At 43.9% G+C, this 14,027-nt stretch overlaps 1 protein-coding gene across 2 annotated transcripts in view; it reads left to right on the forward strand.

Moving 5' to 3' along the window:
- Nucleotides 1-14,027, forward strand: part of commd10 (COMM domain containing 10) — a 58,392-nt gene that overhangs the window by 27,123 nt on the left and 17,242 nt on the right. The window lies entirely within an intron of this gene.

Raw genomic sequence — 14,027 nt, forward strand, 5'->3', positions numbered from 1 at the left:
AAGAGCCAACTTCCATTCAGTGACACTGAGCTGTTTATGAAGCCGAACATTTCATGTCCCATCATTGTGTTCTCAGATTTTTTTTTTTGCCACACAATTTATCAGCAATAACATTCATCTTATGTGATGATTTGTATGACAATACTTATTGTGTGTCTGAATGCATTCATTGCTACTTTTTGTTTCTGACCGTGACAAAGAATCTTGGAACAAAACACGACCGAGGATTCGTTTCCACTTGAAGAGGGAGTTCTTTTCCACACATATTGTAACTTTTGTACCACAGACGAGATCATGTTGTAGTGAGGTGTTCATAATAAGAGAGGCAAAAGGAAAATGTTCTTTCTTTTTTCTTTCTCTCTGCAGCTAAGATATCAGTGGCCTTTTCACCTTCTCACCGAGCTGTTTGACTTCTCTAAATGGCTACTGTATTAAAAGAGAGCAAATGTTTGACCCTCTGAAAGTAGTTTCAAGGTTTTATGCTCCTGTGACATGTTTTTCACTGTGGCCTTGTTTTTTTTTTTTTTGCTGCAATATATACAGTAAGTCCTGCACCTCTATGGAATCAGCACAGCCATGGCTAGAAGTAGAGATAATTCATACATGTCTTTTCTGCAGTAAAAAAAGAAACCATCAAGTTGAATTTCTTTTTTTTTTAATGGAAATCCAACAGCCGAGTCAATCATGGCTTCCCAGTTGCGCTGAGGAGTGCATCATTTAATGTTTTTTATAGAATCTGTTTAGTGCAAACGGTTTATTTTGGGCCTAATTTCACATCAGACATGTAGACGAAAGTGTTTTTGATGAAATATCACAACTTTAAGCTTAAATTTGGATGCTTTCCCTGACAGAAGCCTTTGTCACACATGATGTGTTCATGGACCGTCAGAAGGTTGAAAATACGATGATAATATGTGTTTTTAACAGCTTCTGACTATGATAAACAGTGATTTTTAAAAAGAAGACCTGGGTTTTTTGGGGTTCAGAGGTTGAAGTCTACCTGAAGCACCCTGCACTGGACCCTGGATCCCCGGGAGCAGCGTGGGCTCCCATTTGCATTCTGATAAAAGACTACCAGGAGGACAGTTGTAGGAATCCCGACGTTCACTTGCACTATATTAACTTGCAGTCGGTCTTCGGGGTGAGCTGGGCGAAAGCCCAGAAGGGTTGCGTGATAAGGCAGACAAAGCCAGCGGAGCAGCTTCGCTCTGAGCTGCTGAGATAGCAGTGGCCTTTCTCCTCTTTCCTCAAGCTGTGTCAGTCTGACCGTTCAGCCGGCCAAATGTGCCAACCTCATCAAGGTGCTCAGCTTTGCCCTTTTCAATAATTCATCCCCAAATTTGCAGGGAGGAGCCGAGGTTTGTCGAACAGCTTGCCATACAGCCGAGTGTTCCCTCTAATTGGAGTGACGTGACGTCCCCCATCGGTCAGCGCTAAATGTCAGTAGAGTAGCGGCCAAATGCCACGTGCTGTTTGAGGATAAGTCACCGGTTGGACGTGGCGGTGTAAACTGGGACTGACCTGATGGGGACGAATATGATTACAAGTTCAACACTCGCGTATACGCTCACTGCCAGACACACTTTATAAACATGAGCCGCTCACTCGTGCCCATTCATACAAATATAGTGTAAGCCTGTGAGCATGCATATTTCTCGATGTTGTCTCTCTCTTACTTATTTTCTCCCCATTTCCTCGCTTTCTCTCACATATTCGTTTTTGTGAGTTTGTTTATTCACACGTACACATGGACCGAACCACAAAAACTCTACTGAACCGAGGCATTTTGAGCCCCGCGCTGCCGTCTTCATCCCCAGCTCTAACAAATGCAACACTTTAATAGCCACTGGTATGCTCTTGGAGCTAATTAGAGATTATACAAATGCATGCACACACATACACACACACACTTACACACACAGGCACACACAGGCACTTACATGCAAACAGCACCCACAGTACCGTGGAGAGGTATAATTACAAAGTCTAATTTTTGTATCGCTTTACATTATTTATGAAGTAGTGTTGCTCGTGTCACACTGACCTTCCACTAATGATGCTACACAGGCATACAGACACTCGCATGCACTCTCAGGTTGTGCATGCATCACGTGCAGGCAGAACGCATGAATACGCACGCACCCACCCACGAAACATAAGCAAGTGTTTTTGTTTGAATTTCCAACATTAATCACGTGTTCACCAGGCGACTCCTCAGATTGTATAGAAGTCAATGAGGAAATGACTCTACTTCTCACTTCATTTATTACCTCAGTAAACAGTGTGATCATGAGTTCATGGTCTCAATCGCTAGCTTCAAGTCTTCTTCAGTACAGCATGGTGTTCATTTAGTAAATGATGGTCCCATTTGGAGTGAAATTGACCATAAAGCAGCTTTAGGGCGGGGCTACCTTGTGATTGACAGTTGTCCGGTCTGCGAGTTATCTCCGTGTTTGTCTTACAACTTTAAAACTTTCACAGTGTGTTTTCACTTCATGAAAGTTAATTGTAACATTTTCAAAGTGTCATGTTTCAGCATTCAGTTGTACTTGGCTCCACCCTCTCGCACTCTCGGTTGCCGAAAACCAATTAGGCTACGGGTAAAAAGCAAGATGGCGATGCCAAAAACCCGAACTCGAGGCTTCCACCAACCAATGGGTGACGTCACGGTGACTACGTTCATGTCTTATGCAGTCTATGAGTAATACCAGTGTAGGAAGACTCAATACAAATGGTTCTATCTTGGCTTTTCAAATGATTACCATTGGCGGAGATTATGCACTGCAGTATGACAATTTTTTTTTTTCTTCAATCTGTGCTATTCTCCTACACAAACAGTTTTGTTCGCTCCATTTTGTTACTATGCAGTAGCACAGAGGGAACAATGCTGTTCAAAGATGACAGCTTGTCAGATAGGCCAGAACATGCCAGCGGTGGTGGGTGTAGAGAAATCATCCTCATTGTTCTAAGTCTAGCACGAGTGTCAGAACCCACTTGTTTACGTAGGCGTCCTCTGCCTCGATGTTTCAGAGGCTTTGGCCCCATCATACACATGCTGTATGTGAGCGCGTGTGCACACAACAAAGCAGCAACACACAAATACTAGCACGCATTTCTTCCCCGAACGCACGGCGTGCATAGATGATATCGATGCTCTTGCACACCTCTCCACACAAACATCCAGGGAGACTATTGTAAGTGAATGCACCCTGCAGGTGATTGCCATCCCATCCCGTTGCGTATGTCAGGACAGCTGGACTCTGCGTTATGTAAAACAGCTGGGACTTAACTCCGCCTGCAGCTGTGAAGGGAAAACCCACAGAAAGCAAAGGTTAACAGAGGTAAATGTCACACGCTTCAATACACCAAGGCAATATTTTTCTCATTTCGGGTACATTCTTTTTTTGTTTGAGAAGTAAACCCAACGATATAAACTCTGCTGTCTCATATTGCCAGTTTGAACATGATCTGTAAGGGGTAAAATAAGCCTGTGGAGAAGAGCTTGTTGCTCATGCACGATAGATAAAGAGCAAGACAAATGGAGGAAGAAAAGTGTGAAAGCCTTGCAGAACTTCCTCCTCTACGTTCTTCTGCGCTACATTTTTTGAAACTGATCTTTTTCCTCCCGCATTTGCATGTTTTTTTCCTTCTATGTATGGCGCATGCTGTTTTCCTTCCAACCCTGAAAGTGTTAGATATTGGGGATCCTCCTGCTGTTGGCCTTGACCAAGGAAGCAAAATTGGTCACTCGGTGCTGCGCTGCAAAGTGCCTGCTGCTTCTAATTAGCAGGGATGGGTCAGATGAAGAGCACGAATTTCCCCAAGGGGGAAGCGAACCTCATCCGGAGTCTTTAATGGTTTCACGCGCCGCACAAATGTTAACTTTATATTAAGAGGTGTCAGTGACAAAACTCTCTCAGCCAGGAAACTTTCATGTCGGTGAGATATAGATAGATGACCCTGGCAGATCTTTCTGGCACGCTCTCTGCACTTTTCAGAAGCCTACTGCTAGACCCAAGCTCATTTGGGTGCAGTAATTTTAATATGCGGAAATGCGTTTCTCCGTCATGCCTCAGCACCCCCACCTCTTCCTCCTTCCAACTCACACACCCTCCACAGACACACACACACACACACACACATGCAAACAAACATACCTCTGCAGTAAGTGGTTTTGCAAAGATATTTTCACCTCAAAGCACCTAAGTAGTTATTTCAGTGTGTGTGTGTGTGTGTGTGTGTGTGTGTGTGTGTTTGTTTGATTCCTGCCGGGTCACCAATTAAAACAATGGGGGTGATTCAGATTGCCTGTCTGCTTAGCTCACCTGCAGAGCCAGAGAGAACAATGGACAAAGAACTGAACAGCCTGCATGTTTTGTCACGTCTCTCCGTCCTGCCAAAGACGCACACGTACAGTAGATTTGATTTGCAGGAAAGTTTTTAGAATTATTATTGCTTTTTGTCTCATGACGTGACTCTTTGCGGCTCTACAACAGTAAACCCCATCTCTATTTGTCAATGAGTGTTCCTCGCCTAAGAGTGATAAACATGACAGTGGGCCGGGAAGTGACGGGAGCGAAACGTGGGAAGCGCACGGCCGATTGATGCTTCTGAAACGGTTGGCGATATAGAGGGAAATATTATGATTGTTTCTGTGACCGTGAAGAACAAAAGCACATTCGGCGAGATGTTTTTTGTTTTTTTTTAGAAGAGAGAATAGCAGGAAGTCGACCTCAACGCTATTGTCATTTATGCCTTCAAATCACTTCGGCAATAATGCCCTTCATTTGCATTGCCTTTCACTGGCTGCATAGGATTTAGATGTGTTCAGCGTCTTATTAGAATAAGCTGTCAGCTCGCTGTAAGCTTCACCCGGTCTCTATTTACTGGTCTGCTTCCTCTTGACAGTTTTCATAAAGCGCTTCCACAATTATGTCCATTAAGCACAATTTTTCTTTCCGCCGAAGCCCTGAAGGAAAATTACTCTGGTCTAAGCAAGACTTTTGTTTGGGCTTGATAAACCTGTGTGTGTGTGTGTGTGTGTGTGTGTGTGTGCGCCTGTATTTCCATCGGTGGGAAAGGGCTTGCTTGAGGATGCATGTCAGCCTCATTGTGACTGCCACGGGGCTGATAGCGGGGAGAGAGAGGGGTTGACAGGAGCTTCTCCTCAGCCTTGCCTGTAGACCTGCGAAGCGTCGATAAGACGCCCGGGCTCTGAAGCCTCTGAAAAAGACACATTGGTGTGGAGAGCAGAGTGAAGAGATAGGGTAGTGAGTAGGAGGAGGAAGGTGGGGTATGGATGGCGAGGATGTACAAATGAAAAATAAAAACCTCCCCCTGCCTTTTGGCAGTGGCTCCCGACTAAGTTTTCTCTCTCTGCCATTACGTCAGAAAATCCCCACAATCCTGTTAGTCACAGCAGGGATGGGAGAAACCCTCAAAGGGAGACAGTTACAACCACCCCCCCCCCCCCCCCCCCCACGCACACACGCACTGCACACGCATCACCTTTTTAAGGGTTCATCTCTGTCACCAATGGTTTGAAACTTAGTTAATTCTTTCTAAAGGCATGTTTTCAGTCTCGCCAGTGGCTGTGTTACTTGTTCAGTTTTCAAAACTCTTAAAGTTTCTGTAGCTATTAGGCTGAGGTTTTGGTTTATATACTTGTGACATGGGCTGGCGTTTTATTATTAACACGGGCACCACTTAGTTTTGAAGTTAGATGGCAGCTCACTGGCGAGGCACTTAAGTCAACAGAAGTCACCCATTTTTGAGAGAGGCGGCTCGCAAACCTCGATTTAAAACATCGGAAAGCCTTTCACGGCCCTTTTTCAAAGCTCGCTAGCTGATGATCCGGCAGAAAGCGTTCTTTTGACCCGAGATAGGGAAAGCGTGGCTCAAAAACAACTCCGGCGCTTCAGGAAGCTCGGCAGAGGCTACGCTTTCCAACTGTCTCTCACATCTCGGAGACTATCACGACCCGAGTGATGGAAACGGGAGGGGGGGTTAAAGGTGGCGCGCGTGTTACCGTGTGCGTGCCCGCGCCTTTGTGAGCATCCCGTGTGTAGTGTTTGCTCCATGTGAGCGTGGACGCGGCACGAGATGGTGGTGTGTTTTGTGTACGAGCGTGTGCTCTCAGGTTAGAAAAACATGGCGTGATGGACGGATGGAGCAGCCGGGGCAGGGGGAGAGGCCGTGAAGGGGTTGACAAAGAGACACTGGGTATGTTTTGATTTGGTCATGAAAGACTAAAGGAGAGCTTTTGAATCCCCCCCCCCCCCGCCCCTCTCTTTCTTTACTTGGGCTTTGTTTACATTTTCACACTTCAAGGATAAAGTACAATCAAAGCTTTCATATCAGGGGTTTTTTCCCACTCTGTAAGATGTTGAAAGACAGAAAAGGAATCTAGGCTACTGCATTGGGATGAGTTCGGTCTGTGATCTTATTTCTCAGGGTTGGATTTTATTTCAGGAATGAATTGCTTTGCAGGATCCAGATATTACTTCTACTGCTGTGGCAAAACTCTCACTTCTGTTCTTAATTAGAATTATGGAAAGTATGTTCACTGGGTAAGATGGTTCAAATCATTATCACAATATGAATAAGAATATTATGTCGCCACGGTTGATTTATATGACAATATCTTGAGGTTGGAAACGGTAGTTGACAAAACAATCTCATCACAAGATGACGTTAGTGTCTGTTCTGGAGCTTTCAATTGAATCTCATGATCTTCCTCAGCACATTGAATCAGACAGAACTACACACATTGAAAACAAAAACTTGAACTTCCCATTCCTTTTAGTGTTAAACATTTGTTACAATCATTAATTCGGACAACAGACTTTTGATTGTATTGATGCTGTTTGACTGAAAGACAATTCATTAATGCACTTGCTTGCTCTCCGACAGTTCGATGAAAAGATCGATACCACTCTCATGTCTGTGCGTCAAGTATGAAGCAAAAGCTGGGAGGTGATTAGCCTAGCTTAGCATAAAGACTTGAAGCAGGGTGGACAGCTAGCCTGACTCCATCCAAAGTAAAAAAAGAACAAAATGCACCTGCTTACCAATTAACATGCTATATCTCATTTCTTTAATTTGTTCACAAACAGGAAGGTAAAAATGACAGTTTGGGGTTTTATTACATTACAATTCAGATTCTATCACACCGTAGGCACAGCTACGGGAGCAATTTTTCATGTGGAGTTAAGTATATAATGGAATTTTGTAGTCATTGTAAGGTTGCACTGCATAACTTTCTTTTAAAACACACTAAAAACCGAAGTGTACTTCGCGAAATGTCCAACTGCACCTTTTAATATTACACAAGGTTACAAGTCAGCGTGGTTCCTTGCTTTCATTTCAATTTCCATCTCGGTGGCTGACTCTGACACCCGAGACATACAGCAGGCTAATAAGAGGGGATTGTTTCACATGTGACTGAACCTCACAGCACAGGTTGAGCTCATTATGCCGTAATTCAATGTTCCCACTGCCAGTAATGGTCCTGTCTGTATGGTTCATATATTATTTAATCCTATCTGCAGCCATAACGGCAGACTGTACCGTACAGGTGTTTCATGAAGGGAGAGCAGCACAGTATACGAGAGCAGTAGTTAATTCGTTCGCTCGGAATACGAGTGGAGAATGTCACACTTAAGACTCGTATTGTATATTATAGCTATGTAAATGACTCTTCTAATTGGTTGTAGTTGGTAAGTTTAGTATATTGTACATCAATCACATCACATCACAACACAGTGTCACCAGAAGTCTTATCTCTATAAAGCTTGTGGCTTTGCGTGTCAATTTTTGAGTCTGAGTCGTCATTTAAATTGTAATCTCGCTGGTTAGAAAAGTGATTCCCACCGCAGATCTGCTCAGAGTTTTAACAAATGATTCAATATATAACTGTGAATTAAAAACCAACACTTTAAATTCATTATTGAAAAATAAGGGGAAATTTAATGAAAATAAATAAATAATGCAAGAGCTGTTTTTTTATTGCATTTTTAATGCCTCAGAGGTTCATCTGTAGCATAATAGCAGCATTCTCCAAATCTTTCTCTTTTATGATTTGCTTGTTATTACTTTTCACTTTAAAACATGTTATATTAGCGGATGTGTTCTTTGATAGTCATTGTAAACGGCACAGTTACACTAGTGATAAGGCCGTCTCACAGTGTTGTAGACGTTCAACAAGAAGACGGGGCTCCAGCACAAATCTCAGTCCAGTAAAGCTATAAACTTCCCTCTAAGCTTTTATCTTATGTTTGACCTTTCCTCTTAGTTTAAGTACAAACCTGTGTCAAGGGACACATTTCAGGGGCAGCAAAAAAAGACAAAATAGTGACTCCAGAGATTTTTCTCCACCCGTAAACTTAATGTGTCTTCGGTGAGCTTCGAGTTCACAGAGGTTGGACGTATATTCGTTTCTTTACAGAATAAAGCACAGCTCATTAGCCTAGAGCCCATTGTTCAGTCTGAGTGACTCCTGGCTAAAGTCAGCTCAGAGTGTGTAGGTAATAATAACCCACCAACCTTTAGATAATCAGCTTCACCCCGAGAGCCCTGGAAATAGAAAGACAAGGTGTCCGTAGCATACAGGGGACAATGTGTTGAATGACTACAGGTGTAACTATATAATTTGATAACAGCAGGGGGCACAGACGACAGAAAGGAAGTTTCCGGGGGCATGTCTTAAATTTGTCAGATTCCAATGGCATGCTGTTTCACTAATTAGATCCAGGCGAATGTCAAACTAGTTCGATTTTTTTTTTTGGGATCATTCAGGATGCAGGTATAAGTAGAAGGCGTTCAAATCTCCCCAATGTTAAATGCTAATAGGACAGAGTGCGATGGCAGGTCCCTCCCCAATTAAACATCTCAGAAAGGTTAAAATATTTAGTTAAGTGGGGGTCAGAAACATTTAGAGTCACAACACAAAGTTAGAGGTGAGAAAAGTTAATTTGTCCCTTATGGAAAGTGTCCTATTGCAGGTAGCTTTCCTAATTAGACACTTCTACAAGTTAAGTTTTGGGTTTTCCAGTGAGAGTCAGGATATTTCTGCCCTCTTATGACAGGTAGTTTCACTAATTAGGCCCAAAAAAATCTAAAGGTTAAAAGCTCTTGAACGGAATCTCTGACTTAAAGATTAGGAGATGAAGAGGTGCAGGGCAGGCTTACAGAAGGCCTGCAGGACTTTGTTGCACACAGTGTCCACACGCATTTGAAGAATTAGCTTGAAGAATCACTAATCGCAGTTTTTCTCAGAGGCTTTGTTTGACCACGATTTTTATTTTTTTTTTACTCATTCGCTGCTGCAAAAGGCCTAATTAATCTCTTCTGGAGAACTTGCTTCTTGATCTTTGACTTTTGAATCTGAACGGACAGAGAGGAGTTTTCCAAGTTCAATAAACATCAAGTCATCGTCTGAAGTGCATTCATGTTGTTTAAGGAGCTTATTATTTAAAAAAAAACAACTTTGGGATTTATAGCTTTAGCATGACCTTTCCTGCCAGCAGGTTGACTTCTTTAGAAGCCAGTCCATTGTTCACTGCACTGTCCTACTGGGTCTTTTTACCCTTTTAGCATCAGGCTAATTAGGAGGAGGGGAGTCTGGCTTTGTTGATGCGGGTGGCACGGGGACTTAGGGGCCGTGTCCAGCAAAGTGTTTTTTCCTGAGGCCAATAGGATCGCCGCATATTTACGATATGCTACAAACGGCAGCCGCCTGACGATGCGCTGAACGTCTATTTTGCACTGAGCGCTCCATGTTTGGCGCCTTTTTTTCTGGTCGCCGAGAATTGAGAAATGTTTGGTGAAAACGCTGTTCTCGTCACTTTTGGTGGGACATATAGCAGAAAAGGCCTGATCAAATGTGTTATATGTTGAGTATGCTGCGGTCGTATTGTGTATGTTGTGCTATTGTTTTTATTGATTTTACCGTGAACTTTGTATTGTCCTCATGTCTGGAGCACTGGACCATTCATTTCCCTGTGTTGGATAATACAGTTGATCTGGATCTGAACTAAACAATGATACTCGCAGAGATGTTCCCTCTCTCACAAAATCTCAATAGCCACATCGACCGGCAGGTCTGTCCTACGGCCCCCGTTGCTGCACTCTTTCTTTAAAGTTTATTAATATTGAAAGTGTCCAAATTGCATCGTCCTCAGCACTGCCCGTCCTTCGGTCCCCGGCAATATAGCCACCAAGTGTGAAGTAGATTTGTTGAATGGTTCACGAGATATGCAGAAGACACACACACACGCACACGCATACCGAGATTCTGTCCTTTATAGCGAGATTTAATGAATATAACATATTAATGTAACATAATGAGAATTGCTGAGAAGCAAAGGGCAGTGGGAATGTAGGAGAGTGACAGAGGCTGTGAAAGCAGAGAGAATGAAAGAGCGACTGACGAAGACTGAAAGAAATCCAGGTGCAGACGGACAGAGAGGTAAACTCCGTCTCGCACATTCTCGGCCAGAGGCCTTCACGATGCACTAACAGCACATTTTATACCGTACATCGATTTTTATCTTTCCCCAAATTGAGTCCATCTTTTCCCCACCACTTATCTCTAACTCTGGTCTTCGCCTGCCTTTTAGACTGTGAAATGGAGAAACGGTAATTTCCCCTCCCGCTTCTCTCTGTATGTTAATGAAGCGCTAATCTGTTCCTGAGCGAGTGCCTTAATGAGGGCGACGTGCCCCTCGCTCGGCCGGCTAGCTCCTGTTAAGCTACTATTATGGAAATAGCTCGGTGGCGCGCAGCGGCGGCAGCGTCGTCTTGGGACCGGACCGAAATGTATGCCTTATTTCCACTTTTAAAGCTTTCTTCTCCTTCCTTAACAAGGCTGGATGTTCCTCTGAGGGAGCGACTAGATAAACAAACACGGTAATGATGAGCGCGGGGAGAGGCTTCACACACTTTGAGGTCTGGTCGTTTTCAGATGCTGGATGTTGGTTGAGCTAAATAGGCCACATAGGACAGATTGTTGGAGATAGAGAGCCAAGAATCAAACCCCACTCCTACACCCGAGTCAGCTGCTTTATTATTCATCAAAATCATTGTGTTGGTGTTGTAGTTTGTTCTCAGGTGCTGCTTTGTGTACCTCAAAGTCTCTGACGGAGGGAAATGTGCACACTGAGAAATGGAATTAACGAGGGATTATTGACATTATTTTCCACCAAATTAGTGCGTCCCGTCGATCGTGCCACATCCTCCTATCCGTAACGCCTGCTGATGACGATAATACTCGGCTGGAATTAGAGGAACACCCTAACCAGATTAAAAGCGGGAGCAGATGCTGCTCGGAGCTCGACACGTTCTCAAAGACTCCTATCAAAGGATGTTATGGCTTTATTCATTTTGCATGTATCTAGGCCAGCCCAGCCCCTGCCACTCCCACAGACCACATACATGACTATGAAACGGATTAACGTCTCTCGCTTGCTTCACTCTCAAAATGGCATCTTTAGGCTCCTGTCTTTGTCCCCATCTTCCCATCCTCCTCCTCCTCGCTCCGTCTTTGTCCAGTGTTCAATGCTGCGTGCTATGTTCGTATACTCTCTATTTGCGAGTCGCTTTTTTGGAGTAAAACGACAGGCTCTTGTGGAGTTATCTCCCCCCGCCGTTTACAGATGCTACCCGATGCTGAGAGATGAGATCACACTGACGTTAAGACGACAGTGAGCCGACTTCCTTGTCGAGAGCAACTTCCCATCAATGCACATCTTTTTTGTGAATCTCGTAGTCACAAGCACCTCAGTGATAAAACCGCATGAATGAGTGAAAAACGCTGATAGGAGCTTAAGAGATGAAAGTTTTTTTTGGAAGGCGAGTAAAGTGGATACGTGTGAGATACGAGTGGGAGGTTTGGAAGGAGAGAGGTGAATAAATAAAGTATATATATATATATATGTTGCACTCTGCTGCTCACATTACTCAAATTCACCACAGTGGCTGAAACCTTGGGATTCCTCTTAAGATGATGAAAAGATGCCCGAGCTTTGTCTCAGATGAGTCTTTAAGCGTGTGCTTGGATTTTAAGACTCTCTGGAGGGTTTTGTTACAAGTGTTCAAGTTCATTCATCAGTGAAATAGTCGTGAACCAGGCCAGTTTGTCAGATTAATATTGTCAAGTTTAGGTGGCTGGAGGACCGGTTTGATGTCGCCAAAGCTTAATGGCCTGCACGGCTTCCTTCCACCGCCCCATATGGAGAGGTTTAATCAGCAATCCAAAAATGACCTCTGCATGACTTCGCTTTTATTACGAGTAGCTATCAGTCATGTGTCTCCTTGTACTGGGCTTCAAAAAGTCGAGTTCCGCTTTGGTACATCGTATGTGTCGGGAACGTAATTAAAATGTGCTGAATGAAGATGTATCATACGCACAGTTGTTTGGGACTCCATTGATGTCAAACATCAAGTATCCTGAGTCCTCTAAGAGATGAGGAACGTGCCCCAGATTAATTTATTAAAAACTGTTTTGCACATGGCATGGTGTGTGTCTCTCCCTGCTGCCGTTGGCTCGGCTCTGGGCGATGCTGGCTGGATCTGCAATGCAACCTGGCTGATACAGGAAGTTGGATCTAACGGTTATTAGTGGAGGAAATGACCATGACAACTCAGCCAACCTAAACGAATAAAATGGTGCTTTTGTAAAGTGAAATACTCCCAAAAGAAGAGCTTGAATGGTAGATTTCTGTCGTTATCCTCGGGCACCATAAGCACTCACTGACACGAGGCAATGGCAATGCATCAAATCAAAGGGAGAGGCACTTATTCCTCTCATATTGGTTTAGGCTTATAGACTGTAAGGCCACGGAGAAACCGTCAACCGCAGCATATGGCAGATGACGCATTGCAGACGTGCCGAATAGAGGGCTGATCAGAACCAGACTCTGTTTCTATTCGGCACTGACCACAGTAGCGAGAGAGGGGTTGAGGAGCTGTCATAGTACCCTCGGGAAGAGAGCGAGAGACTCCCATGCGGTCGAATAATAATGTGGCTCTACCTCCCGAGAGAGAAGTTCGAAGGATCGCGGCACAGAGAGGGAGGAGAAGAATTGGTCAGAGAGCGTTTGTCATAGAAGTTCAGAAGTGTCGGAGGCACCACAAAAAGCTCTCCAATGCCTTCAAACCCCCATGGAATACGGTTGTGTGCACGCATGTTTGTTCGGCTCCACGCTTGCACGGAAGTGTTTTTCATTAAAGTTTGGGCTGCCAAGCAGCGAGAGGCTAGCAGGAAGGATGGTGGCGGCGGTGCGGTAGTCCCAGTCATCGTCATTTGACCAGCGCAGATGTTCCCGTGCTGCCTCTGAAGCGCCGCAAATGCACGCAGCCCTTGTAAGATGTCAACCAGATGTAGCCCACATTGTAGCTTGACACTAGTACTGAATAACAGTATATTCCACAATGTGGAAGCAATGAGAAAATGTTTTTTTTTTGGTGGTTTGTTTAGTATGCTTTTATATCCAGTGGAAACACGTAGCCTCATCGCTAGCTAACAGATGTCTCTTTCAGCTTGTGTTTATCTTGGTGTCAAATCAACGTACCCACAAGCCACAGCGTTGGCTCATTTAAGGAAGAGCTAAAAGTCAGTTCACGGGTAGCTTTGCTTTCCAATGAGGTCATTGCACAAATATTTGGAAGACCCAATCATAATCTTTTATAAGATTTAATTTAGTTTACTATTTTATCCAAAAGTGTGTAATTGCCTCAACATTTTATGTTCTTTAAATTCTTTGAAATGCAGTATTTATGCCTTCTTTTTTGCATCTTTGATTGACCCGTTACTAAGCCCCGCCCCCCGCTACTGCTCTGTGAAGTTGTCAGTGCTTCCATCAAGCCCACAATATCACTAACTGCACGTCCTGAATACATAAAATAACATTTTTGGGAAAACGAAAAAATGCTACCTGTGCTGTCGACAGAAGAGCCAGGCACCGCGATTACTGGTAATGAATTGCAATATAATAAGCAACAATTAAGTTAGTTGTTCCAAATGTTGC

Source organism: Anarhichas minor, unplaced genomic scaffold (assembly GCF_050575085.1).
Source record: "Anarhichas minor isolate MPS153535 unplaced genomic scaffold, ASM5057508v1 ptg000025l, whole genome shotgun sequence".
NCBI classification, from domain to species: domain Eukaryota; kingdom Metazoa; phylum Chordata; class Actinopteri; order Perciformes; family Anarhichadidae; genus Anarhichas; species Anarhichas minor.